Genomic DNA, 17,833 nt, shown 5'->3' with positions numbered 1-17,833 from the left:
TTTTTGTGTTGCTGGCAGCGAGTTCATCAAATCATTATTAATGCCAAAAATTACTGTGGAAGAATACAGATTGATCTCAACTTTAAAGATCGCTCTAAGTGCGCATTCCACATTCTGCCAAAACTCCTTTAGCTCCCACATTCAAAAAATATATGTAGATCGTCAGCCGGGGAGAATTCGCATCTTGGGCATTTTGAAGAGGAAAGGGGTGCAAATTTGGATATGTTCATGGGGGTATAATATAGTCTGTTAACAACATAAAAATAGTTCTTTTTAAATGAAGCTGGTTTAACAAACTTATATAGTATTTGGAGCGAAGATTCGTATAGATCAACTGCAGTGGTGTCCAGGGCTGACAGTTTCCATACCGTATGCTGTGGAGGAAGATCAACCACATCGGCATCCAAAAGTTTTTTATACCAAAACCCTACCTCTTGTTTTTATGGGTTTTGCATTTTGAAGACTCAGCTCAAATTCCCAATTTCCACCGATAAAATCCCTCTCTGGAGTAAACCAGGAAGCTAGTTGTAGATATTTAAATCTTGAGAAGGAGCTTTCTATTTTGGATCTGAACACCTCCCACGGGTGGACTCCGCCTGAAGAGATAATATCAGGCCAAATCAAAATACCGGCATTTTTAATAGGCTGCGCAAGGCTATCCTCCAGACATGCGGGTAACCCAGGGGAATCCTAAATGGGAGCAAACTCCGAGTAGTAACGGATCCCCCATTTTTCCCTGACCCTGTACCACACATTTAAGGCTGCTTTTAGAACTTTCAGGCTAACCTTTTTGAAAAACCTCGGGCCCCACACTTGTAAAGGAAGCCCTCTCCTCCGCCCTCAAAGGTAGTCATTTCCTTCAATATCATCTCCCAATTGGAGTCCCCCGTAATAGTGAGTAGCGCCCGTACATTTTTAAACTGGAACGAAAAAGAATACCAAAGCAAATCAGGGAGTGGAAGGCCTCCCTTCAGTAGTCTATGCCTTAAATTCTTCCAGGAGAGCCTTGCACATTTATTAGACCAAATAAAGCTGCCTATCTTGCCTTGGATTTTACTTATATCCCGACTTGAAAAATCAAGGGGAAAGGTACTAAACAGATAAGTCAATTTTGGCAAGATGGCCATTTTTACCAAGTTAGCGATTCCGAATATCGTCAAAGGCAGGTTTTTCCATTTTAAAAAGAGGTGATCGATCTCTTTAGACACCTTCTTCAGATTAATTTGAGGAATATCATCTAAGTTTTTAACTATGACAATCCCAAGGTATCTAAATTCCTTGATTGTTGTACAGGACCAACTATCGATGTTCCAGCACATAACCTCTGTCTTGGAGGAATTAACAAGATAGCCTGAATATGAGCCAAATTCCTCCAAGAGTGCTTCCACTGTAGGGAGTACCTCGATTGGATTATTGGTGTACAGCAGCAAGTCATCTACATAGAGGGCTAACTTGCTACTATATAGATGGACACTAAAGGGAGTAATTAATTCATCCAGTCTAATGGCTTGGGCAAGAGGCTCTATATATAGATCAAAAAGTAAGGGCGAGATAGGACAACCCTGTCTTGTACCCCTTGTTATATTAAAGCTTGATGTTATCAAGCCATTTAACAGAATTACAGCAGAAGCACCCTGGTAGCAGTTAATCAGGGTCTGGATAAAGATTGAACCGAAGCCCATCATCTTTAGGACTTCCCACATAAAGACCCAACAGACACTGTCAAACGCCTTAGCTGCGTCAAATGCCGCCACAGCCAGGGGTTCCGACCGTGCCACTGCTAGATCTATGCTACCAATTAGCTGTAAGGTCTGCTCCTGAATGAACCTTCCGGGAATAAAACCCTTTTGATCTGTATTTATCAGCTGCAGGACTAACTTGACCAATTTCCCTGCCAAAACGCTCATAAAGATCTTATAGTCAGCGTTAAGCAGGGAAATTGACCTATATGAGCCAGCTTTAAGAGGATCCTTCCTTGGCTTTAGAATAAGCACAATCGTAGCTTCCTTCCAGGAATTCGGAACTCTACCTTTAGGACTATATATATAATTAAATAGTTCACACAGCCCTGGAGCCAGTTCGTCTTGAAGGATTTTATAAACTTCACCGTGAAGGGCATCTGTCCCCGTGGCTTTGTTATTCTTAATCTTATTGATATATAATTTTATTTCACACTCTGTTATGGGAGCATCGAGAGATGCACGACTGCCCTCAGTTAAAACAGGTAATTCTTTAAGCTGTAGCCACTTTTGGATATACTCAGAGTTTGGTGTAATCTCTTCTCTGTATAGATCTGAAAACAGGGAGAGAAGACACTTTTGCATGTCCCCCATTTTACCTGAAGTCGCCCCACTCTCATCAATGATTAATTCGCTAATGTTATTTTTGGCTCGATCTGCCCGGGCCTTCCAAGCTAAGAGGGGCCCGTCTTTTCGCCGTATTCAAAATGTTGCATATTATGAGCTGACCTCTGAGCCTTAACCTTTAACTCCAGTTTTTCCCAGTATTCCAGACGTAGGTGTTCAAGATCTTTATGAACTTGTGCCAATTTTTCAGTAGAAAGCGGGGGGCTGTTACACTTTTGTCTTCCAATTTACTTATCTAATTTTCCAAGTTTTTGAATTCTAGAGCCTCTTCCCTATTTTTTGAACAGATCAAGCTATGAAGCTGACCACGTAAATTAGCTTTAAAAGCGTCCCAGATGAAGTCTAAGGAAGTTGAACCTATATTTAGAGGAAAATAATCCAATATAGAGACCTTAAGTGCACTAATTATCTCAGCATTGGAGAGCATTGCCCTTTTTCTATGTCCATCTAAAACTAAGGCTTTGCCTTCCCCCTACATATGAGACGGAGATAGGGGCATGATCGGAGAGAATACTAGGTAAGATAGAAATATCAAGGACATTCTCTAGACCATGCCTATCGGTTAAAATATAGTCAATTCTTGAAGAGTGACCATATTTTTTACTATGAAAAGTAAAACCCATTTTGTCTCCCTTCTTTGTCCTCCAAACATCGGCTAGCCCCAATTAATGGACCATATTAGTCATTGCTCGACATATATGTGGGGCTCCGTAGGGGATTAAGAAGGACATTAAAATCACCTCCGATAATTATTGGGGTGGTGGTTTCTATTAGTTTAGCCTTCATTTTATATATATGTGCCTGGTCATCGACATTTGGGCCATAAAATGATACTATAGTTAGCTCCTTCCCACCTATTTCGATCTGTGCTATGATCCACCTCCCTGACTGATCTGAAGAGACTGATTTAATGTTGCCTCTAGCCCCTGATCTAATTAAAATTGCAATCCCCTTATTATGAACTGCTTGTTCAGATGAGCAAAAAAGCTCAACCCAAGGATAATTACCAAAGACGGTCCTACATTCCAAAAGACTAAGATGCGTCTCTTGAAGGAGAGAGACCTGAGCTGTAAATTGTTCAAGGTACTTCATAACCAATCTTTGCCTACGTGGGCATCTATGATCTAAGCCCATTACCATTCCATGAAATAAAATAAATTTTACTGTTCATTAAGGCTGCGAGTTCTACCTCCTACCAAAACTTTGTTCAGACATTCAAAAGACGGCTTAATTTTCAAAAGACATTTGAGATTGAGGATATTTTTTTGATTTTTCCCCCATGCTCCCCCACCCGTGCTCCCCCACCCTCCCTCAACCCTTCCTTGCCCCTGTGTCCCCACCTTGCTACCCTGGGAAACCCCCAATACTCCTCCGAGCATAAACTCTATGGACGAGATCCCCTGACGCAACCATAAGAAGATGAAAAAATCAATTATGCAGATACTGAACCAAACCACTCTAGGAGGCCCAGCGAAATAAATTTAATAGTAATTATTACGTAGGGGCCCTACCCCCTTATCCCGCTATACCCCACTTCCATTCCTTATTTTTTCAATGAGGGTATCTACTTCCTCAATCTGGCGTAGATTATACATGTGGTTGTTCCACATTATTCGGAGTGATGCCGGAAACCTTAGTTTCGTAGCGGTGATATGGGATATGTCGGACCTGATAGAAAAAGAAAATGAGCTAGAAAAAGAATTGCATTTAACAAGACCTGCTTTCAACGCCAGGGATAAGATTTTCTCTTTTAGGGTATATGTAAGGAGGTTCACAAAAATTTTTCTTGCCTTTCATTTCGCAAGATTCCTCTTGTACGGGTCCCGGTGCACTCACTGAATATCCTTAGTCAAGTCAAGTTCTTTGGAGTCCTTAAGGATTGTTTCCTTTAGGAGAGAGATCCCAAAGTTTTTAATGTCACCCCCCTCCATATCCACCGGAACATTTAGAATTTTTAAGTTATTTTTTCTAGCATGATTTTCAAGTCGCTCTATGTCGTCTTTCAAGTCCCTATTTTGGTTGGCTAATTTATCCATTTCCACTGTGGAACAATGTAGCGCTTCCTTCATCTTGGGGATTTCATATTCCAAAATATCAGTTCTCTGGGAAACCTCTTCGATTTTTTGTGCTAATTTCTCACATGAAGATTGGATAACAGCTTGATTGCTTTCAGAGATAGAAAATCTTCTACCAATATCCTCCCTCAGGGCCAGTAATATGTCGGCTAATGACCCAACCACCGGATTATTGGGGGGGCCTGTGCTGGATATACCAGGTGGACAGGGCAAATCAGAGGCTAACAGCAATGGTGCCACTGCTAGATCCATCTTAGCTGTTGCTTGAAAAGTTCCCGGCCCAATCTCTTGGTTTCCTTGGTTCCCTTGATTTTCTAGAGCCAAGTATCTATTCGATAGATCTACAGAGGGATGGATAGCCACCTGTTGCTCAGCCACAACGCGTACTTCATTCACTGCCCCAGACCGCATCGGAATAGAAGACAAAACATTTTCTTGGGGTAGGGAGGGGTTCATGGAGTGGGCAATCTGTGTACTAGGAGATGCCATAGTGATTTTTTTATTCAACCCCCTATCTGATGGAGTGGATAATACTTTGTAGAATGATTTTAAAGATGGAGTCACTCTAACCTTGGACGACACCCTTCCTTTCCATTTTCCACCCGCTTGGGAAATGTTCTCCGTGGTCCCTTTTTTCTTGTCCTGCCTAGCAGAGACCCTTACTTCAACAGCTGGGGGAGAGACACGAATGGGATCAATAAAGTCCATGCCTATATCCAATTTCACGGGCCTATTGCGCAGCGTGTACCAGCAAACAGTTATCTTAAAGCCCTGCTGAAAAATAGCGCCGCGGGAGGCACTACAGAGGAGGCTACTTTCCCCGTTATCCATACAACTCTGAAAGCCCAAGCCAATTTTTTCGGGCTTGCCTGACCAACGTAGGCCCTACTACCTGCCTCCAAAGTAGTCCATGCAGTGGTTCCGTTAGCAGGTCCTGCTTGACAAGGCTCCAAAATATTGGCCTCGAGGCAGAGGCAGAAAGAAGGATGTTCTCCTACCTTGTTTCGGCTCTCCCGATCTCTCCTGCTCGTCAACTCACCACTCCAGGGATCGTGTTCGCAGGTGCTGGCTCTGCCGGAATAGACCCGGAACTGAAAGGCGGAGATACGCCGCCTCCACTCTCACGCTGCACCGACAAATCGCAGCAGCGAGAGCTCCAAGGGCGCTGCACCACCTCAGACCTCAGGCACCATCCGGAACACCAAAGCCGCCTATTCCAACTCGGTAGGTGTCTTCCACTACCCCAAAAAAAAAAATGTGGAACGGGAAAAAAACAGGGGTAGGGGGTCCCCAAAAATTCTATTTTAAGAAATCATTGGAGTTCCATGAGGAGCCTGGTAGCGTGCATCAGGGGAGCTCAGCCGCGACCGTTAGCTTCCGGCCGCCATGTTTCCCCCAGCGCATAATAAACAAAACAAATCTTAACAAAAGGTAATTGCTTTCTATTAGATGGTGAATGCCATTCAACTAGACAAAATCCTTGTAATGGGTTACATGAAATGGTTTCTCAGTAATGGTATGCTATGAATTATCTATTATTTTTTCCTATGAAGTCACATACCACCGGTTTCTCATGGTTTAGGACACATGTCGTCCAAGTAAGGGGCACCTCAAGAGGGAGGGCATGATGAAGAGGAGGCTTTGGACCCAGAGTATCACCTATGTAATCCAGCCAGTTGAAATGGTGCTAGGAATATGCTGGCTAAAGTGATTTTGGTCCTAGATCTTACTAGAAATCACTTTCAATGACCAAATATACCTAGCTTGGGTTCATGGAGCTGCACATTCTGTAATAAATGAACTGCTATGCAGCTCAAAAGCTGAACTTCTGCCTAAGTGCAATGCTTAGTTTTGGATATGCTTTTCAATAGAGAGTCAAAATTATATACTCATAACTGATTGAATCAGAGAACAAAGGAACAAAAAAGGGAGAAATGATTTCAATTCAATTGAAAAAATACTTCAATAACCTGAAAAATTATTTACTTCAGCCGAAGTAAATGTAATTTATTTCATGAATAACAATTTAATCACAAAACAATTTTTTCTTTTTTTATACTACAAGCACAGTTGAAGAAAGTGAAAGAGTGAACCCAGTGAGGTGATCATAGCCTTTAACGTGAAAATTATGTGAAAAGTCATTCAAGGAAAGGTCTTAAAAACAACGAGAGGCATTCAACAATATAATGAATCTTTCTTGCTCTCTCTTGGTTTGTGTCGACGACGTTTCAACCCACACTGGATGGGGGGTCTCTTCAGGACAATTATCTGGGGACTTAAAATAAGGGAATTCTAAGTGCCGGTAGTTCAATAAGGCCACTCGTTATTAATATACTTCCAGGTTACTAATTCGCTTACCTAATGGTAGTCTTGTATCTCCACAGTGTTCTATGTTGAACCCACTGATCGAAACAGGGTATGGGAGGGACTAAATTAATTCAATGAAGCCTAGTTTAAGAAATGATATAGGCAGGTTTTTAGCGCAAAACGACCTTATCCCCCAAAACATTTTTAAAAAGGATTATGCTTCAATCTATGGCACCAAAAACATTTTTTAGTTACAGGGTGCCTTATGTACAATTTTTTCACAACATTATAAGGTGATGTATATAACAAAGCGCCCATTAACTTAGCGCAATTGCAACTATACTTTTTAGTCAAGACTGATATAGCAAATATCGAATAGTAATTCAGAATACACATAAAACTGTCTCATACGATCCACCAATCATTGAAATAAACCAAACGCCAACGCCTTAATCATGACCGCATACCAATGTTACTTGCCTCAACACCGTTTTATATTTCCCGTACAAGGCATAGGTAATATAGAAACTAAAACCCATGGTAATTAGATTAGACTACAGCGATACCAATTAGACCAACCAAAAATATTCAGTAGCACTCACATGTCTTGTAGTTCTCTTCCACTTGTCCATTATTTGTAGTGGCAGCTTAATTTTAATTAGCTGAAAAAAATGGGGAAATAATTAAAATTTGCCCAACAGCGGTATGCTCTATGAATACTATTTTAACTTCCCAATTCAGGACTCCATAATACTCACAATAGTTATGATATAAGGGACGACCAAGACGAATTAAGCGTCTGACCCGCTTACTCAATTCCACGAGCTGCAATACCGACCGTGATCCGGACATGGTAGAAGTAGAACCCACACGTCCGCACATGCGCAGGAGAGTGAGCAACAAGGATTCATTCGCGGCCATCTTTGAATAGCGTGATACGCATTACTATTACTGAATTTTACATAAAGAAACATATAACAACCTTAATGAGGTAATAACTCGTTATATGAAGAGATTTTTACAACATACTATACAACATTCTTACAATTTTACAACAACCATTCCAAATATAATATGTTACACATATCCTTACTTATTTATTTATTTATTTATTTATGGTTTTTGTAGAGCGCAACACTCATCCCGAGGGATATCACGGCGTTTAAACCAGGTGGACACAGCTGATAGCTACAACAGAAGGATATTTGCGAGGGGAGGGCAAAAGATGCGTTTTCAGCTTTTTACGGAACAGGAGGTAATTAGTGGTGTGTCTGAGATCATCCGGGAGCTCGTTCCATTTCCTAGCCGCTAAGTAAGAGAAGGAGCGGCCGCCAGTTCTGGCTTTGTATATACGTTTCGTCCTTGCTAGCGCAGATTGGGTGGAGCGTATGTTCCTGGTAGGGACATAGAATTCCATTTTCTTCTGGAGCATGGTGGGACTCGTCCTGTGCAGGGCTCTATGGGCATGGCAGAGAAGTTTGAATGCGGCCCTCTGGCGCACAGGGAGCCAGTGGAGAGTTTTCAGGCACTCCGATGCCGAGTCTAACTTGCCTTTATCGCAAATCAGTTTGGCGGCCGCGTTTTGCAGTACCTGTAGGCGAGAAAATAGGTGATCATTCATCCCTACAAATAGTGCATTCCCGTAATCCAGACGGCTGACCAGTAAGGCTTGAGTAACTGAGCATCTGCAGTCCAGCGGTATCCATGGGAATAAGAGGAGTTTCAAAATGGCGAAGCCCTTGCCACAAAGGGATCGCACATGATCTTTCATGGATAGCTCATCATCCATGATAATTCCCAGATTCCTAGCGTATTGTTTGGGGGTGGGGGCTGAACCCAGTATGGGCGGCCACCACGTGGCATTCCAGATTTGTTTGGCTCCCCCAAATAAGAGAATCTCCGATTTTTCAGCATTTAGCTTCAGGCAGTGAGAGTGCATCCACTGGGCCATTTCCGCAAGGCAGCCCTGTAATTTATTTTTGACAATTTCAGGTTTTTCGTCCAGGGCCACCACTAACTGCGTGTCGTCCGCATATGAGCACATGCCAATGCCCCACCTTCTTCCAATGTCAGCCAAAGATGACATATAAACATTGAAGAGGGTGGGGCTCAGCGATGCACCCTGAGGGGCCCCGCAGTCGATGGAGGTAGAGCTGGAGTAAAATTGGCCCATGTGTACAGTTTGAGTGCGGTTGCTCAAGAAGGAATGTAACCAGTTCAGAGCATTGGACTGCACTCCTTTGTGGCGAAGAATGTTCAACAGACATTGATGGGAAACCGTATCAAACGCCGCTGACAGGTCGAGCAGTATTAGTGCCACTGATCCTCCTTGATCTATGGAGGACCTAATACTGTCCGAAACTGCCAGCAACGTGGCCTCAGTGCTATTATTAGCTCTGAAGCCAGTCTGGGTAGGATCTAGGAGAAAATTAGTCTCTAAGTATTTGGTCAGTTGGACATTAACCAATTTTTCTAGGACTTAATAGGGCACTTATTGTTTACAACATAAGAGACAGGCGAAAAAACAAACACAGAAAAAGGAAATTAAAACCTTTTCAGTACAGACTCAGTGCCAAAATATATACAGTGACAGATTGAGATACAGACGGTAATTCACAGTTTTTTTTTAAAAACGACAATATCTTCCATTATAAGGAAGGAACATGTTTAATTGAGCAGAGCCCTACTCAAAAAACATTTTTTTTCAATGTAAACTGATGAACCTTCGCCATTCCTCTAGACTATTCAAGCCTCTACTTGTCGATTGACATTTGTCAATCCATTTACACTCTATTGATTGCAGAAGTAGAGAATATCACCTCCTTTGGTAGGTAACCTTGCTTTTTCTATTACCTGCCATTTGATGTCATCTGGTGAATGTGCTTTCTCTTTATAATGCTCTACCAATGGTGCATTGTCTGTTGAACACCGTATCCTGCTCCGATGTTGACAAATTCGGGCTTTCACTGGTTGGGTAGTTTGTCCAATATAGATCAAACCACATGGACACCAAATACAGTATATAACTGCTATGTCTGTTAATAAATGGATTGGAAGCGTTATTGATATATCTCTCTTCAAGAGCACCAACATACAGATTGGCTAAATTTGGCGCAAAAATAGCGGCCATGGATGTACCTGAGCATTGTTGATAGTATGTGGCATTGAATTTAAAATAATTAATGGTCAGTGCTATTACAAGAAGATCAATCACAAATTCAGTGGGGACCACAACAGGCCTTGGACGGGTATTAAGGACAGCCCTGATTACTTCCATACTCTCTGTTTGAGGTATGTTCGTGTATAACGATTCTATGTCCATGGTTATCAACCTCTCATCCATAGGATTACACTCCATGTCTTCTACCAAATTAATCATATATGTACTGTCTCTAACATATGCAGGTAGATCGGGTACAAAATCCTTGGTAAAGCTATTTATGTAATTTCCTACATAAATAGCTTTATCAAGGATTTTGAGAGGGTGGTAACCTATTTTTGCGCCAAATTTAGCCAATTGTATGTTGGTGCTCTTGAAGAGAGATATATCAATAACGCTTCCAATCCATTTATTAACAACGTAAGATGTTGGAGGCGTTATATTGACGACATCTTCTTTATATGGAAAGGTGATGATACAGACTTGGAATTGTTTATTAAGTACCTGCATGAGTGCCAGTCTGCTTTGAAATTCACCTTTAATTTTGATAAAGAGATGATCCCATTCTTGGACCTTAAAATCAGACATAGCAGCAACCGACTGAATGTCACTCTCTATCGTAAACCAACGGATAGAAATACTCTCCTCCAATATAATAGCTTTCACCCAAGGGCTTTAAAGGATGGGCTCCCTTATGGGCAATTTCTAAGACTTAGAAGAAATTGCACAGAGAAGGAAGATTTTTTCGAAGAGGCTAATGTACTGAGCACAAAGTTAAGGGAAAGGGGATACCCGAAAAGATTGGTCAAAACATCTATGAAACGAGCATGGTATAGCCCTCGTGAAATACTTTTGGAGAAAACAATCAAAACACCAACCACACAAATGGTGTGTGTTACCACCTTCTGTCCATTGAGCACACAAATCCAAAAAAGTATCAAAAGACATTGGCCCACATTGAATACTCTTAAAGTGGGTCAGGAATTACCTATGTTTTCCTTTAAAAAGGGTAAAAATATAAGAGACCACTTAGTCCATTCTGATACAAGTGTCATTAAAACCAAAACCACTATTAATGACCTTTGGTCTCTACCACCAGTTATTGGTCATTTTAAATGTGGTAGCTGTGTTGCATGTAAATTTACTATGGAAACAAAGTCCTTTTCCCATGAAAATATAAATCTTACTTTACGGGATTTTTCTAATTGTTTAACATCTAATGTTATATACTGTATTTGGTGTCCATGTGGTTTGATCTATATTGGACAAACTACCCAACCAGTGAAAGCCCGAATTTGTCAACATCGGAGCAGGATACAGTGTTCAACAGACAATACTCCATTGGTAGAGCATTATAAAGAGAAAGCACATTCACCAGATGACATCAAATGGCAGGTGATAGAAAAAGCAAGGTTACCTACCAGAGGAGGTGATATTCTCTACTTCTGCAATCACTAGAGTGTAAATGGATTGACAAATGTCAATCGACAAGTAGAGGCTTGAATAGTCTAGAGAAATGGCGAAGGTTCATCAGTTTACATTGAAAAAAAATGTTTTTTGAGTAGGGCTCTGCTCAATTAAACATCTTCCTTCCTTATAATGGAAGATATTGTCGTTTTAAAAAAAAACCTGTGAATTACCGTCTGTATCTCAATCTGTCACTGTATATATTTTGGCACTGAGTCTGTACTGAAAAGGTTTTAATTTCCTTTTTCTGTGTTTGTTTTTTCGCCTGTCTCTTATGTTGTAAACAATAAGTGCCATATTAAGTAGTGCTAAATAAGTAAGGATATGTGTAACATATTATATTTGGAATGGTTGTTGTAAAATTGTAAGAATGTTGTATAGTATGTTGGAAAAATCTCTTCATATAATGAGTTATTACCTCATTAAGGTTGTTATATGTTTCTTTATGTAAAATTCAGTAATAGTAATGTGTATCACGCTATTCAAAGATGGCCGCGAATGAATCCTTGTTGCTCACTCTCCTGCGCATGTGCGGACGTGTGGGTTCTACTTCTACCATGTCCGGGTCACGGTCGGTATTGCAGCTCGTGGAATTGAGTAAGCGGGTCAGACGCTTAATTCGTCTAGGTCGTCCCTTATATCATAACTATAGTGAGTATTATGGAGTCCTGAATTGGGAAGTTAAAATAGTATTCGTAGAGCATACCGTTGTTGGGCAAATTTTAATAATTTCCCCGTTTTTTTTCAGCTAATTAAAATTAAGCTGCCACTACAAATAACGGACAAGTGGAAGAGAACTACAAGATATGTGAGTGCTACTGAATATTTTTGGTTGGTCTAATTGGTATCGCTGTAGTCTAATCTAATTACCATGGGTTTTAGTTTCTATATTACCTATGCCTTGTCCGGAAAATATAAAACGGTGTTGAGGCAAGTAACATTGGTATGCGGTCATGATTAAGGCGTTGGAGTTTGGTTTATTTCAATGATTGGTGGATCGTATGAGACAGTTTTATGTGTATTCTGAATTACTATTCGTTATTTGCTATATCAGTCTTGACTAAAAAGTTTAGTTGCAATTGCGCTAAGTTAATGGGCGCGTTGTTATATACATATACACCACCTTATAATGTTGTGAAAAAATTGTACATAAGGCACCCTGTAACTAAAAAATGTTTTGTGTGCCATAGATTGAAGCATAATCCTTTTAAATAAAAAAGTTTTGGATAAGGTCGTTTGGCGCTAAAAACCTGCCTATATCATTTCTTAAACTAGGCTTCATTGAATTGATTTAGTCCCTCCCATACCCTGTTTCAATCAGTGGGTTCAACATAGAACACTGTGGAGATACAAGACTACCATATGGTAAGCGAATTAGTAACCTGGAAGTATATTAATAAGAAGTGGCCTTATTGAACTACCGGCACTTATAATTCCCTTATTTTAAGTCCCCAGATAATTGTCCTGAAGAGACCCCCCCATCCAGTGTGGGTTGAAACGTCGTCGACACAAACCAAGAGAGAGCAAGAAAGATTCATTATATTGTTGAACGCCTCTCGTTGTTTTTAAGACCTTTCCTTGAATTACTTTTCACATAATTTTCACGTTAAAGGCTATGATCACCTCACTGGGTTCACTCTTTCACTTTCTTCAACTGTGCTTGTAGTGTAAAAAAAGAAAAAATTGTTTTGTGATTAAATTGTTATTCATGAAATAAATTACATTTACTTCGGCTGAAGTAAATAATTTTCCAGGTTATTGAAGTATTTTTTCAATTGAATTGAAATAATTTCTCCCTTTTTTGTTCCTTTGTTCTCTGATTCAATCAGTTATGAGTATATAATTTTTACACTCTATTGAAAAGTGTGTCAAATGAAATAAGTTCCTTGTGGACACTGTTATTGCTTGTTGTAAAATACCCATTTCACGAGGACATATGGGTTGCTCTTGTGTTTCTTAATATAGTTTTGGATATGGTTCCCTGAGAATAGATTAGACCTTCCAATTGGAAATCTGTACAGTTTTACCTTCTTCTGCAACTTCTTCCCCGCTAACCTTCAGGCAACCCCTTCTTTCTTAGGCTTCAGAAGACATTTAGAACTCACTTTGTCGCTCCTTTTCAGAAATTAGACTATCCTATTTCACGTTTCTTATGGGGTTTCTGTTCTACCTTCCTTAGCATCATGTATCCGTTACTGTTAAAAAAAAAATGGTTGCATTATATTGTCAATGATCATAATAGGTTAAACAAAGATATATATATATATATATATATATATATATATATATATATATATATGTATATATTTTTTTTTTGAGTTTTTTTGTCATAACGTCTGATATTGGGTCTTTTCTTCAAGGAAAATGAATCATTTTCAGGACCTATTTTGTACGAACGTAGGTGTAATTTTAGTATGTGTCGAATTTTTGTAAATGTTTCCCTTAGTGTATTTCTTACTATGCTTATTTGAATTTTATGCTCAGCCACCTTACTTGGTGACGTGTTCTTCATTTTCTGATGGATATTCCATATGTGCGGCCAACTGTTACTCTCTTGCTTCAAGGCTGTAGAATTCCATCACAGTTCTCTACACTGCAGAACTTGTCTTCCAGCCACCATTGGCACACTGTAATTCTGCCATTTTAGTTAAACTTTTCGGAATATGTTTCTCTTTAGTTCATTGGTATTTTATTACCTGATTTCAGTGATCAGGCAGGAAGGTACCACTTAATTTTCTGTCTAAGTGATCTAGGGACCCAACCTCTGAGATATTTATGAATTCATGTCGGAATTTCGAAGTCCATCCTGTCCTTTTCAATATTTTTTTTTTTGAAATATTTTTATTGAATTTGCAAACACAAAAGAAAAAGACCACTCATCAATCTTCATGTGTGGCAGGTGGTTACTACAGGCGGAATTAAACAGTGCAGTAGTATTACAATTTAGACAGAAAGACATGAAATACGGAACATATCGCCTCTCCCAGCCCGCACCTGTGCATCTGACCATCACATCACTCCTGATCACTGAGTTCCTCGTCCGATCCCTCCGGTGGGGGCTCACAAATATTCCCTCTGTATACATTCCACCCGCTCCACACCTGTGTCCATTTCCTAGGGCACCCCCTGTGTATATACACCGATTTCTCAACCACCATTACTTGGTCCATGTCACGTATCCATTGCGCCAGGGTGGGCGCCTGCCCCGTACCCCATCGTTGGGCTAGATTGCGTTTTGCCAGCATAATCCCTAACGTAACCCATAGCTGCACCAGTCTCTTATGATCAGTTTGTTCCCATATGTTAAGGAGACAAAGCCGGGGCTCAGGAGGTGTCACGATTCTAGTCACCTGGGAGAGCGTATGCATCACCGCCCTCCAGTAGACCTCGATGACAGGGCATTTCCATATGGTGTGGAAGAAAGATCCTTCGTGACCACAGTCTCTGAGACATTGCGGGGACTCCGCACGCCGTAACTTAAAGAGGAGTGTGCGGGTGTAGTATGTGCGGTGCAAGATTTTGAGTTGGACTAGTCTGAGCTTGGACGAAATGCCCACCTCCCTGGGGGACGACAGCGCGGACTGCCAGTCCGAGTCCTCGAAGTCCCCAAGTTCTGCCTCCCATTTACTCTTAAGGGTCAGGAAAGGATCAGGGCGATTATTTATTATTTTCCTATAGGTGAGGGACGTCGCTCTTTGAATAAGATGTTCTGCCAGGAGCCGGTCCTCTAGGGGCGATGACTCCGGGAGCCGAGTCCCCGGTGGGATCGCCGCCCGGAGGGCGTGGCGGATTTGTAAGTATCGGAATGATTCAGATTCAGCCAAGTCGTACTCCGTCTGCAATTGAGGAAACGCCACCACCTCTCCCCGTTTCCAGAGGTCCCCGACCCTGGAGATACCGATGAGGTCCCATTGATGGAATCCCTTGGTGGTGCGGAGCACCCCGAGCCGTTTCGTGTCCCAGAGGGGCGTAGCCTGGGTGATCCTTCCGGCCCAGCCCATCGCGCGCTGTGCAGTGAACCATAGCCGGAGAGTGTGGGACGCGGGCCCCTCCGGAGGGTGACCTTTTTTAGGGTTGTATAGGGCTCCCAGCACCCCCTCCCCCCCCAACAGCTGTCTATCCATGCGGTAAGCAGGGTCATCCTGAGGCGCGTGGAGCCACTGGTTTACGATCATAAGTTGCGACGCCCAGTAGTAGGTCTTGATATCAGGGAGGGCTATACCACCATCGTACCAGCCGCATGTGAGCTTGTGCAGGGCTATTCGTGGTGCCTTGTCTTCCCATAGGAGGCTGGTAACCTCTGCATTGATAGCCGAGAAATAGGAGGCTGCCACCGGGAAAGGGGTATTTTGCAGCATATATAGGAATCTAGGGAGGGCCAGCATTTTGAAGAGCGAAGCCCTTCCCAGCAGCGTCAAAGGCAACGAGCGCCAGTGTTTGACGTCTGCCCGTAGCCTGTGCAGGGGCTTCACGAGATTTTCAGCCATAAATTTGTCGCGGTCCGCCGTCACATAAATGCCAAGATATTTGAAGCCATCAGGGGCCACTCGGATGTTACAACCCCTAGGAAGGCGGGGCGGGGAGCCCTGGAGCATGTAAAGGATGGATTTCTCCCAGTTGATCTCATAGCCTGACCTCCTCCCGTATGATGCACAAATGTCAAGGAGACAAGCAATGGAGCGTGCCGGCGAGGCTAAGTACAGGAGGACATCATCGGCGTACAGGGAGATGCGGTCCTCCCATCCCATCGTCCATTTGAGCCCCCTTATCACAGGGTCCTGCCGTATCCATGCAGCTAAGGGTTCTAGTGCCAGCGCAAAAAGGAGCGGAGAAAGGGGGCACCCCTGTCTCGTCCCCCGGCCCAGTGGGAAGGCGTCCGAGACGTGGCCGTTAACTACTACTTGCGCGAGTGGCTGGGAGTAGAGAAGCTGGATCCATGCGCAAATTTTGGGGCCTAGTCCCATGTGGCGGAGAGCAGCAAACAGGAAAGGCCATTCTACCCTGTCAAATGCCATCCGTGCGTCCAGTGACAGGATGGCCGCGTCCTCCTCTATCGAGGAGCGGCATGCAACAATGCCGTGCAGACGTCGTATGTTCAGGGCAGTGTTACGGTGGGGCATGAATCCCGACTGGTCCGGGTGTATTAGGGTATGGAGGTAAGGCTGTAGTCGCGTCGCAAGTACCTTAGCCAGAATCTTTGCCTCCGCATTCAGTAATGAGATCGGGCGGTAAGAGGAGCAAGAGTGCGTCGGTTTGTCAGGTTTAGGAATCGCCACTATCGTGGCCATCCTCTGATCACGGGGGAGGATCCCGGACGAGAGCCCGTCCCTATACATATCTAGTAAGCGTGGGACCAGTAGGGAGGAGTTTTGTTTATAATATTCAATAGGGATGCCATTAGGCCCCATCGCCTTCCCGGGGCGAAGGGCAAGAATAGCAAGCGTGAGCTCCTCAGCCGTCAGGTCTGCATCCAGGGCCTCTACTCCAGAAGGGGGCAGCCGAGGCATCGCGATGTCTCGGAGAAAGAGCTCATTGTCTGCGACGGTAAAGGAGGCCTCCGGGGTGTAAATCTTTTTGTAGTGGGCCGCGAAAGCCTCAGCTATCTGCCTGGGCCCCGATATAGAGTCTCCGGGCCCCAGCTGAATCCGGGCCACCCAACGCGCCGCACGTTCCCCTCTCTCAAGCCATGCCAGGAGTTTACCGGCTTTGTCACCCAGTTCGTAGACGGTGTGGTGTGTTGCAACCTGTTTAGCTCGTGCCGCCTCCCAGAGATGGGATCTGTATTCCTGCTGCGCCAGGCGAACCGCATGCGCAGAGTCCTCATCCGCCTGCGCGGCATGGAGTGTTTCTGCCTCGTTCACCCCCTGCTCAAGCTCGAGCACAGCGAGTCGCTGGGTTTTCTTATGTGCCGTAATGACGGAGATGGCCTGTCCCCGAAGGACCGTTTTAAAAGCCTCCCAGAGAATTGATGGGCTCCCAACAGAGTCAGTGTTTTCGGTGAAATAGTGTTTGGTCGCCGTTTTGAGGGCCTTACTGATTTTAGGGATTTTTAGAAATCCAGGGTGAATAGGGAACACGGTGCGGTTACAAAGGTCAACGGCCGCAAACGAGATGACCACCGGTGAGTGGTCCGAAATGCCCCTCGGGAGGTGTGAAACGTCCGACATCCCTTTGAACCCAGCGGGTGATGTGAAGATGTAGTCTATGCGGGAAAGAGTGTTGTGTGCACCGGACAGGAAGGTGTACTGCCTCTCCTCTTGCCTATACGCCCTCCATGCGTCTATGAGGCCCAACGCCCCAGTAAATTCTCGGAGAATGGGGGTGTCACCGCCGTGTGCCCTACTTGTCGATCGATCAAGAGAAGGGTCCATAGTAGCGTTAAAGTCTCCGCCCATGACCAGCTCGCCCTGAGGCAGCGCCAAAAGGAATTCACCCAATGCCCTGAAGGTGGTCTGGTG

This window comes from Triturus cristatus, chromosome 4_1, assembly GCF_964204655.1.
Source record: "Triturus cristatus chromosome 4_1, aTriCri1.1, whole genome shotgun sequence".
In the NCBI taxonomy this organism is placed as follows: domain Eukaryota; kingdom Metazoa; phylum Chordata; class Amphibia; order Caudata; family Salamandridae; genus Triturus; species Triturus cristatus.
This window is presented reverse-complemented; position numbering follows the sequence as displayed.